At 44.1% G+C, this 12149-nt stretch overlaps 1 long non-coding RNA gene across 2 annotated transcripts in view; it reads right to left on the reverse strand.

Annotated features, from left to right (window-relative positions):
• Positions 1-4418: 4418 nt before the first annotated feature.
• LOC114870436 (uncharacterized) overlaps positions 4419-12149 on the reverse strand; it is a 128918-nt gene continuing 121187 nt past the window's right edge. Inside the window, exons 5-7 of one of the 2 annotated variants that reach the window (XR_008692538.1) lie at positions 7243-7363; positions 5672-5789; positions 4419-5266 (exon numbers count right to left, since the gene is read on the reverse strand). This is a non-coding gene — a long non-coding RNA (uncharacterized LOC114870436). Of the gene's footprint in view, positions 5267-5671; positions 5790-5882; positions 7364-12149 lie in introns of those variants that run through there. The other variant, XR_008692537.1, reaches the window with a different exon arrangement.

Here is a 12149-nt window from a genome sequence, read left to right on the forward strand (position 1 = left end):
TTAAGTAATATTATTATTACCAGTTTTTCCCAGTTGAGTTGTAGTTTAAATGCCTGGACCAACACAGAAGAAGTCGTTTTTGTTCCTTGATATCTGCAGCTTCATTTGAGGGAGGAAATGTAAGTCTCAGGCTTTTCTCCCCCATGGATTCCTTTCTTATCAGCGTCTTTTTTTAAACACTGGTTCAAGGCGCTGAAGAACGCGTGAATACGATGGAGATAAACCCAGGGTTACGTTTAGCCACTGTAACAATGTGATGACAGTCAGTCTCTGAGCATTTAATAGTAGTTGATACAGTGGGAGAGCAAAGACTCAGGCGACAAACCTATTTTTGGTGGCAGTTTGGTTTCAGAAACAGAAGTTGGAGGTGGATTCTGACAGTAAACATCCAGCGCATCCTGTTTCCAGGCATCTCCAGCAGGGCAGTGTGGAAATACCATGAGAGGAAAAAGGGCAGAGACAGGGAGTGCATTCACGTCTGCATTCCTCCCGGCGAATTCATGCCGTGCTTCAGAGAAAGAAGTGCCTTTTTGACGTTCACGGCTGTTGCTTTTTCCCCAGATTATTTTCCGTGCACTCAATAAGTCCAAAGCAAAGGTCCGAGTGAGGGCGAGGTTCCCCTCCTGTGTTTGTTTCCACCACTAGCGGTGCTGCTGAGCGCTGCGATGTTACACGCGCTCCTGCTGAGATGCTGACGTAGCAACGAACGCGCAGCTCAGACGCCTCATGATGAAGGTTTAAACAGTTCATCAACTGAATGCAACAAAATAAACCGACAGGAAGAAAACAAATAAACGTCTGGTCCAGAACCAGAATCAGATCATTTAACATTTCCATGGAATGATTAAAACGCCTGCATTAAACAAACAACATGTTTCAAATACACCTTTTTAGAAACAAGATAAAGAATTTTTATTTTAGTTGCTTTTAAGTAAATGATGGCATAGTAAAGTACTTGCCTTGTTCACCTGAGTGCTGATAATTTGCCAATGCTTTTCTTAAAGGGGATGTTGGTTTAGCCTGTCGTATCATTAAACGGCCGTGCACCGTGTGCTTGTACCCACTTACGTGATGAATGCCTCTACTTGTGCTACGCAAAGGAAGAGAGCGGCTAAGAAAATTGGGAGCTGACCCCGTTGACCCTTCCTGGCTCTCATCCACGTTCCTCCTCCCTTTGCCCTCGGCCGGTCCGCCTCCGTCTTCCCACAGCCTTCTCGTGAGGGGACACCCGCGTTCTATCGGAACCTGTGTGTCGCGCAGCCGCTGCCGCCCGGGCAAACACGCGCGTGCAAACAGACACTGGGCCCGGCCTCTCTCTGAACACACTCCACCACCTCTTGCCGGCCGCCCCGCGCTGGAAGGAAAATAAATCCTGTGTTTGCAGTGGAACACTGGGTGCCCTCATATGCCTCTGGAGCTGGCCCACCTGAAAGAGGCCTTGTGTTCCTGCTTCAAGGGGCTCCACTCACTCATATGCTGAGTGGGCAAAGCAATCAGCACCACCCGGGGTTTAAAGCCATTTAATGTCGCATACAGATTAAATTTAATTAAATCTGTATTTTAAGGATGTATGAGATTCATGAGAAAGCTACTGATGTGACTATACAATCATATACTGTAGGATGAAGAGTTCATTCATTTTTGGCTGAACCTGCAGAGGGCAGTAGACCCCAGAGGATGTGATACAGTATGAATGTGCAGTGTAAACACAGGCACATGAACGTGTGAGTGTGTGAGTCTCTACCTGCGGTGGTAATTGTCGCGTCGTTTCTATTTTCCCGGGTACAGGAAGTTTTCCCGTGGCTTAATACGCGGCAGAAGATGGCTCCTCGTAGCGCCTGGTGCTCCTCAGGCCATTGTTGAGGTCAGTGTTCCCTTCAGTGCTCCCCTGGAGTTAAATGGGACGGAAGTGTGAAAGACGCCCGCATCAAAGCGGGTGCAGGCCAGCACTAATCCGCAAATAATGGCAGCCGGGCAGCGGTGCACTTAACACACGTCTCCCACTTAGTAAACCCGGATGCTGTAGGGCCACGCAACAGCTGAGCTATGAAGTGGCCGTGGGATATGACATTTATTAAAGAAGCGTGCGGAAGAAAAGGGATTTCTGTGAATAGGAAATATAAAAATGTAAATCAAACACATCAGCAGGTTGTGACATCCGGTTTCCCACTCACCTATTTATCAGGCGTCGGCCCCTGAGGGTGAATTCCTCCAGACTCACCTGTGCCATTGTTTCCTTTGCTCTTCCTGTGTGAGGTTCCGTGTTGTTTGAATACAATGGGGTCAGGAGAAGCACAGCACCTGTCAGACGGACACTCAGTCACTGTGACAGAGCAAACGGCACAGGCGCTCACCGCTGAGTAACCCCAACTTTTAGAACGATACCTCCACCACCAGCAGCATCTGTACGGAGCTTCATTTGTTAGGTACATTTGGATTGGATGTAGATCTTGAACTTACTGTTTATCCTCAACTTCAGGAATTAGGAATTCTTGGAATTTCCCCATTTCTGTGTTTGCATGTTATTTCCTTATAGCTTGTTAGCAAGGTTTTGCAGATGAGTGCAACACATGTTAAACAGAAGTCTATTATTTTAATAAGTGAAGTGATAATTAAGTACAGCAATCTACCAATTTACTACAAAGTTTGATAGTTTGGGGGTTAATTTATTTCTTCTTCCACTTGGGGGCAGCACAAACAAGTTGCTCACAGTCATCGGGACTATTTCACTGTTAGTGAGTGTAGGGAAAACTGTCTAGTTTACCATTTGCCAATCAAGATACAGAAATACCTGTAGGAAGTGAAGCAAAACAGCAAATAATATTTTAATTCATTTAAAAGGAAGAGAAGAGAAAAACAAGATCCATGCAGGCTTACAGTACATCATTTTGCACAATTAGCTATATTTATTTTCAAGAACGCATGTATCAGTGTCTAAGATACAGAGAATCCGCCTTGTGATTTAAAAGATGAGAAGAAATGTAATATATCACATGGACGGAAATCGATATGATTTGATATTTGCCACCCACTAAGTAATCCCACGCCCTCCCATTCACTTCTTAATCTGCCGGTGGACTTCATAGAGGCGTCCAGGTTATGTTAGTCTGACGTGAAACAAAAGGTGCTGAACGCTTCCAGGCGCGTGGCCCCACGGGAAGGGTCTATGCGAGGTGCCAGCGTGGGGGATTAAACGGCACCCCGGGAACGTCAGCCGCCGCAGACAATGCCATCCCACGTCGCCGTCGCCGTCGTCTTCATTAACATTTTATCAGGCGAGCTCCAAAACGCTGGCTTCGGTCCAGACGTGTAATGTTTCCAAAATGACAGTTGCATTTCAGGTTTTATTCACTCGCCTCTGGTTTATGTGCCTTCATTGGTCCAAACCGCGTTAACCATCATCACGCTTTCCTCCCAGCGCTGCCCGCTGCACCTCCGTCTGACTGATACCTTCACTCCATTATCGTGGGGCCACATTGAGCCCATTGAGTCTATACACATGGCTGTTACCTTATCCCGTGTTTTCTCTCCTGTCACTCACTCCGTTCCAGCCTTCTCAAGTTGCATGAGCTATGATTAGCAATTTCTGCCATTATATATCCTGTGTGCATTATGCATCAGCTCCATTTTCTTTGACTGTCCTCCGCAGGGAACACGAGAGGGGAATCCCACCCTGCCATGACAAAACCCAGGGCTTGTGTTGTGGTAGGAGTGAAAAAATAATGTCACATTTTAAATTATCCAAAACCTTGGATGATTCATAATTGATGACGGGATCATCATCGGTGCGGGCTCGTCCCTCCACCGTCAGGGAAATTAAATGGTGTGGAAAATGTTGGGTCATTAGGTCATTAGGGGTCAGGACGGGCTCCTCAACTGATACAGAGACCAAGAATGACAAGGCTGCAGAGCAGAGAGGAGGTCCTGATGGTGGTTTACCTTCCGTCGCTATTGTCTGTGTGGATCATTCCTTTGAGAGACGCTGGGTCTGTCATCGGAGGAGCTGGTAAATATGTGACCAAGTTATTCAGGAGAATGCTGAATATCAAAAATACTCTATTTATGTACAGTAACTCAGACAAACTGCAAATAAGACTGATAAAGGGATAAACATGTATTGATGTCTGTGGCCCAGACACAAGGTTGAGGGGAGGCGCTTTATAAACGGCCATGTTTTCCTCCGAGCGCCTCTTAATCGCTGTGTTTTCATCTCCAGGCAGGACTGTAATGACCGACTCTGAGTGACTGGCCATGGGAATGGGCACAGGCTAAATCCCCTCCATCCCTGCACACACACACACACACACACACACACACACACACACACACACACACACACACACACACACACACACACACACACACACACACACACTGAAGGTTACAGAGTTGAATCAGCTTTTTGGTGTAGCCACCCTTTGATTCACCGCTCAATGAAACTTGTGACTGTTTTAATTAAGGGGAAACCACACTGACAGTGTAGCACACAGAAATCCGCCGCCGCGCACATAAAGGGCGCTAATGCTTCTCTTCCTGTCGACGCAAGACTGGCCCCCTTTTGTCAGGTGGACCATTCACTTCTCATTCATTTTCCTTTTCCTCTTTCTTCTGTTCTTAAGTGGCATCGCATGAGGTCTGTGGCTAATGACAGGAGAAACACATTCGGGGCCCAGCCAGGTGAGAGAGTTCCATGTGACCAGCGAGACCAGGCGTTCTGTACAGACTCACACATTTATGTTCATTTCTGTTCTCATATTTTATGGCAGCCAAAATAATATCAATATTTCAACCTTGTCCATCTTTGGGGATCCTTAAGGCACAAGGATTTCTCTCTGCTGTGCTGGAGGGGACGTCCAATATGTTTCTTGGGCTGAGGTTGTACTTTATCAGATTTGGACGATTTCGCACGGATTAGTTGAGGCGTACGTTTGTGTACGACTCAAACTTTTCGCTATTAGGGCAGCGCCTCTGAGTTAAGTAACGTGAGAGCTCTAGTCTGTGGTCATCAACCAGCATCCAAAGCAGCTGACAGCTGTCTGCGGGTTCCCATGTTAGTCACAGAGTTACAGTTCTCTGTCATTGTGGTATTTTGACAGATGTTTCACAGAGGTTTGTGTATGCTGGCGTGTGACAAGTCCTCTCTTCCTCTGGGGATCAATGTCTGTCCTGTTCTCTCGCCAATCTGATGTTTATCTGCTGGTGATCAATCACACCGCTGACAGCGTAAGGGTTAGTGTTACCATCTCCACTGCCTCTGAGTGCATGTCTGGAGAGAGAATACAAAGGCCAGGTAACATAAAGAGAGCTGAAATGCATATAATAACTCATATTTAGTAATGTTTAGCAATATGTATTTTTGTGCACACATCCATATTCTATATTTGGCTCAAAAACCTAGATTTATCGTTAGAGAACATTAACAAATAATTTTCTTGTAAATAAAAGATATTTGGATTTATTCTAGTTGCAATAAAAATAACATAATGATGGTGCATTTTGTAAATTGTCGCTAAAGTTTAGTCTAATCATTCCCATTTTAACGCTGCAATAACAAACTGAGTGCCACCACAACCGAGACATCACTGAATACTGTACAGGACCTCCTGCACAAAATAAAGACCCTACAAGAGCTTTTCACACTGAAAACAAATGATTGATGATGACTCCTTACCAGCAGCAAATGGGTTCAAGTCAGGATTTTGCTCTTAATGCCGGTGTCAGTAATCCTCCTTCGCCTCTTCAAGTGATGTTTTTAGCCCGAGGAAATGCTTGACCAGATTCCTCCTTCACTGCGTAGAAACGGTGTAATCTCTCAATCCTTGACACAGCAAATAAACACCACACAGAAAGAAAGCCGGCAACTTTATCTCTTACTTCCTTCCACATTGTCTCCTTGACAAGTTTCAGGGGAACCTCACCAAAAAAGAAGAAAAGGAGACATATTTCTTAGGTAACAAGCCCAACGGGCCTGTGGCCGGGCATTTAAGGTTAAGTGCACGTATTAATACCCACAAAAAGCAACTTAACACCGTAGGATATATTGACATCACGTATACTTCCTCCTGGCCCTCAGTGTAGTCACTGTCTCTCCCCTAAAAGTCGAAAAACGCCGCGTTCTCCTGTTACACAAAATGGGGAAGACAAACACTGAGGCCAACTGCTGAAACAAGAACCTGTGGAAGGAAAAAAGCAAATGATGCTAACTCCTGTTTTAATACCCCTTTTTTAGGCCCCTCAAGTGTGAGTTGTAAAATGCTTTTGTGGGACTGTGTTTGTTTTGGTGTCGTGGACGCTGTCGCTTCAAGAGTTCTGCCAAACGCCTCTGCTTATTCCATGATCATTTTCTACATAATCCTCATCCCTTTGACTCACGAATGCACATATTAGATTATCATCTTGTGTTATTTAAGTTTTCATAGGAAGCACCATGCAAATCAATATAATATTATCTCATGAACAAACTAACAATAATCAACTTCACATCCAAACCTACATTTAAAAAAAAAATCAAAACAAAACATTGTTTCTCCCACAATTCAGACAAGTTGGCGTTTTGAACTGTGACTGTGTGTGTGTAACATGCCCCCGCGCATTGTGCTTCGGTCCTATTACAGCCTATAAACAAGACTGCTTACTGCTGCTGGTGACCAAACCCAGCGGAGTTCAGCAGACAAAGCATAAAGCAGGTTTGATAGAGACACAACAGGTCCTGAGGCCCAGGATCAGCCACGCTAATGGGATTAGACCGGCCACGCACACACAGGCTGAGAGCTGATGGAAGAGCTCGAACCACTTTCACTCACACACTCAATAAATAAGTCAAACTAAAAACTGTTTTTGCAATTTTACTTTTACATGATATTAGAAATACACGTTATTCATAAATACAACTTTCCCTCCGTTGTTGGTTGGATTTTTCAAATAGATTTTTTCATCCACCCCTAAGGGGCAGCAGAGGCCTTCATTACCCAGAGACAGTTCACCTCCGAGCCACTGAGACCCTCACAACTAAGAAAACAGCAGAAAGGAACAAAGGACCAACGTTTAACAGACACACCAACAATAAAATCTTCAAATCTTTGCATTACCTGTTTTATTACAGACGTTTTACGATATATAATACATCTTTTATAATATATAAAAGGTTTTCTGATTTGCAAATTTAACAGGAAGAATTGAAAGGTACAGTAAATGCTAAGAATAAAGGAGTTCCTTTATTCTCCATTGTGCTGATCTACTCACCTCATTTTCTCAGCTTGTTTTCCGTCTTTCAGCAAACAGGTTGATATAGAGACAGAGCTGCTGGGTGGGCTCCTCTGCGGGAGCGGAGGGGCCTGGGTTCAAGGCTATCAAATGAAGAGCTCTTTCAAAAAAAAAAAAAAAGTGAAATGAAATGAGTCAAAAGTTTGGTGATAAGTGAAAACGTGGCTGGGGCCGCTTCTCTGGGTCGAGCTGTGGGATGCGACAAAGATTAATAAAGAGAGCAGGTCTGCGAAGGGAGAGGGTGATGGTGAGGTTAGCTGGAGGGGCCAGACAGCGCTAGATGAAAGTGGGAACTCTCTCCCACAGCTGTCAGCAGTTTTTAATGTGAACTTTACTATTGATTGGCAGCGCCGGCCAGGTTCTAACACCAAAGTTTGCAAGTTTGGCGGTTTCTAGTTTCTGGGCTTTTGGTTGGATTGTGTGGTTTGAGTCTAGTATCATGTCTGTCGTATGGAGAATTATACTGAAGCCAAAATAATATATTAGATAATAAAAGATCTGGTTTTATTACCTGTTAATTTTGCTTGGTTTGTGTTTTATTCCTGTAGATTCCTCGGCTTCGGAGAGCAACTCTGTGAGCGCTCTCCTAACCTATTTCAATCCATTTAAAGTCAGTGGAGTCATCGTCTATATTTACCCCAGATATGTACAAGCGAGGGTCCGTGTAGAATACAGTACTCTTTAGCCTTTACACAGCACAGTAATTGAATCAAGCCATGATCTTTCATCCCTGTAGTTATTTTAAGACATGAATGACACAACAAAAATTGAAATGCACCCCTCCCCATTCCCATTTCAACAAAAGGTCAGAAATTCAATCACCACCGCTGCTATTGCTATAATAATATATGTATGGGAAACAGCCACAGTTACTGACCACCAAATTCTTTGGCTGCCTGTGGTCATTTTGCCTTGCCTAAGAACAGAGGCGTCTCTCACTGGAGTTATCCATTAATCCAAGCTCAGAGTACGCGTGTTCAACACCAACAGATTCTTAACTCTGTTCTTGAAGGTGTTTTGTTCATTTAAATCCGCCTGTCAGCAGTGGATGTGTGGTGTCCTGATAGGAAATTCCTATTTAAGAGTTATTTTCAGGTTTTTATAAAATGACAAAGTCAAATGTCAGGGAATCAATAAGTAGCTTTAAATTAAACCTTTAAATATATTCTAGGTAGACAGTGTGTACAGTATATAAACATTATCAGTAAATCCTCTTTCACAGGCAGAAGCTCACTGTTATTTAGTTATTTCAGCAACTGTACATCAGATACATAGTGGGAATTTTTCAAGAGCAGATGAACAAAAGCCTAATCTCATGTTTCTCAGCACTGACACAATTTTCCTTTCATCGTCATATTTTCAAGTTACGAACTCAATCAGCAACAGTGTTTCGTGTGTTTGCAAGAGGCAGCGAATGCAAGAAATAATTGAAAGAAATGTGAGATAGGAACATGAAGGAGTGGACGTGGCGTTAACAGCATCAAAGGGAGAGAGAGAGAGGGGGAAGACTGGGAGAACGGAGGGAGTGAGGTAAATAGGTGGAGTTGAGTTGAAATAAGCAGCCTCCTTAATGCATTGTCACAGCTTTCATTGCCTTCCAGGACCAAGCTGCACCACAATAAATGTCAAAAAAAGACATGTAAAAGAAATTACTAAGCGAAAGCCAATCAACAGATCAGAAACACTGAAAGCTGCAGCCCAGCTCTCCTTTACTCCACGAGTTGCACTGCATTAGTTGGCTCTTAAACGCAGTGTGAATGAATCAACCTCAGTGCAGCTTTTGACACATAAGAGTAAATCCAAGCAGCAGATCTGCTCCTTTTCACAAAATAGGAAAAATACTAGGCTTAAATACAACAAGCAAAAAAAGCCTCTCTTCTATCTTTTTCTAGAGAAGAGGTGCAAACAGATGAAACTAATGTTTCCCATTGTGATTTTTTTTTTTGCCAGTGTCTTTGCTGTTTCTTGCAGCAGGCGTTTTTAAACCCTTGCATCTATTACCTTTCACCGGGTAAATACCTAATGCTAGAAACATTTGTCAACGTATGCAGTTGACTGAACAGAATAGATTATTAGGAAGTGAGGGGAAAAACACTGCTCCTCCAAACAGCACCACACGTGCCTCAGACAAAACGAAGACGCAGAGCGCTGGCCATTAGCTGACACTGAAATTCAGATTTTATTAAACATAAACATATTAACTAATATTGGTCGAGTCAGATTCGTTATTTACAGGTTTTAAAGACCTTATGAACACGATTAATAAACAAGGAGGAATAAACACATTGAGGACAACTGCTGCTGGAGCACAGGTTGTGTTTGTGTGCACATGCATGTGTGTGTGTGTGTGTTAAAGATGTGAGGAATTTATGTGGTTTCTATTGTGGCGTTAACATCAAGCCTCATTAGAGATTTATAGCTGACACGCTGCAGCTCACTCACACAGAAACATGGGGTCAACACAGTGGAGGAGCGTCAGCGCGGCGATGCTTATAGGAAATTATAGGACGAGATGCAAAAATGCAAATCACTAAGCTTCATAGGCGTAAAAAGCCTATTTGGATTGGCTACAAAGAGGAAAATCTGCTTTTGAAATAATAATGCGTTTAAATTCTCTTTGTTGTCGGTTAATAATGTATGATCAATTCCTAAACCGGTTCCACCTGCGGTCAAAACAACTGAGGCTTTAAAGTGTAAAACCAAAGGAGACGCAGACGCACTGGGAGCCAGTGTAAAACATTTTAGAGCACCAGAAATTTCCACAACAGCCATTGTTACCTCTGCCACTGGCAACAGTCGTCCATAGCAGGCTGCACGCAGCACAAATGATCTCGGCAGTAGTAAAGAAAAGCTAAAAGCATCAATAGTACAGCGGCCTCCTGTTGGCTCCTGTGGCCAGTGTTGTGCAAACAGCAGAAAGTTGCGGCGTGTGAAGGGTAATGGGACATCCAACGCCAGGGGACAGCAGGCGGCAGAGTCACACACCGCTGCCGAGAGAAAGATGAAGTAATCTCAGGAAACAAGTAGACACACTCCACTTCGAATTTCGCCCCAAACAAGATTAAAGTGACATTATTCTATGAGAGTGTGGCAACGGTATTAATCTTACACATAGAGGCAGGGGCTGCACAAACGCGGGCTGGCTGCGAGGGAACGGGGGCACATTCTTTATTTTGTCAGCGTCCAGGAGCGGCCGAGAGTGCGCCATTATGTGCTTGTGTGATGCGCTGATGGGCCCATTACTGCTGTGTGTGAATGTTACTTAATGGAACAATTATGCGTTTTGATGCCGGTTTGACAAATACCACAAAAGTAAATGTAGTCTGAGAGGTAATAAAGACGAGAACGAATATAACGTGTGTGTATATGAAGCATGTTGAGCGTAAAATATATAAAGTACTGCATACACAGTACATGCAGTACTTGTTCTCCTGGCGCTGGACCCTACGTTTGCACGGCCGCATGTCGGGTGATTACACTAACACTCAGAGCGCCTGAGTTTGGCCGGAGAAGCCGCGAGTCCCCACCCACGCATTTAGGAATTCATCAGTTTCAAACCTACTAAATGAGCGGTACATTGGGGTTTTGTTTAGAACCTGTTGCATAAATAAGCCAGTCCCCAAAACCCCACTGAGAAAGACAGAGCTTTAATGAGTGGGGTTTAGGCCCCTCCACCCATCGACTCTGCCACCCTCAGCTTGGTCTCCTAATGAGCCATCATCATGCAAAACTGCCAGCTTGATACACATTAATTGGATTTTCACTTTTTCACCAATTAATTGACCAGCATTGTCATGTTGGCCGGCCTCTGAGGGCTTCTAAGAAAATAGGGAAGCTTCCCCCTTTTACTCTCACTGACTCTAATAGCCGGTGACTGGAGAGGGGAAGCATTTTTCTTTTCTTTTCTTCTTTACTACCGAGATCAGCTATCTCATTATAGGCTTATGACATTTGCTGGAGCCGGCCCCTTTGTGGAGAGAAAACAGTTTGTGTGCTGCTCAGTTGAAGCCTTTACAGTTTGTTAACCTGCCTCTGCCGGTGCCAGGGCCCCCAGGGGGGAAGCCTGATGTGCAGTGAGTGACTCAGATTCCTTGCACCCTAGAGGACAGACCACAGGGTGAGGGAGAGCAATCCCACGCCGCCTTGTTCAACAAGCACCAAAACAAGGAGCGAATGCAGCCATGGCATTTCACAATGGTTATTTGATATGTTGACACATCAGTAGCGTTTCGGATTCTGCCAGGGGGATTTCTTTCCGCTGGAATCCCTGCACTTCACATTCAAGCGGTGCGGGAAAACTGATAGTTTGGTCACATGTTGAATGTATTCTTAAAAACTATAGTGAACAAGGACAAACGTGACTTCTGGTTAATCATCTGCACAAAAGGCGCAGGGCAGATCCCACTTTACACTTTGGAGTTTAAGTGACGACTTTGCTTGGTTAAATATTAACACCTTAATTCTGTTTACAGTCGGGCCCCTTGGCGATGAAGGAGTCATGGCAAGGAAAAGCACCACAAAGGCATTATTTTAATAATAACCGACAAAGGAAAAGCACATTATTCGCCCTTGGTGACATTATCGATTTACATTTTGATCCATCAGGCACAAAATGACTAAACAGAAATGGTAGATTTGCGAAGTGAACAGTAGAAACCAGGACAGGGCTGGTTATTAATAGGATCAAAGTGTTGCGATAAAGACAACATCCAGGGGCCGACCACGGTTTAGATGGTAGCTCATTACAGCCGCAGCTCATTATGCCGGCACAACTTCACTGCACTGACAAGTGAGCAGCTTTAGGTCACGATAACACAAACCACTGACTGGTGCATTTTGTTGATGCGCTGGTTATTAATGTGGAGATCTGTTTTACTGTAATTGTA

The sequence above is a fragment of the Betta splendens genome, chromosome 15, assembly GCF_900634795.4.
Source record: "Betta splendens chromosome 15, fBetSpl5.4, whole genome shotgun sequence".
Taxonomy (NCBI): domain Eukaryota; kingdom Metazoa; phylum Chordata; class Actinopteri; order Anabantiformes; family Osphronemidae; genus Betta; species Betta splendens.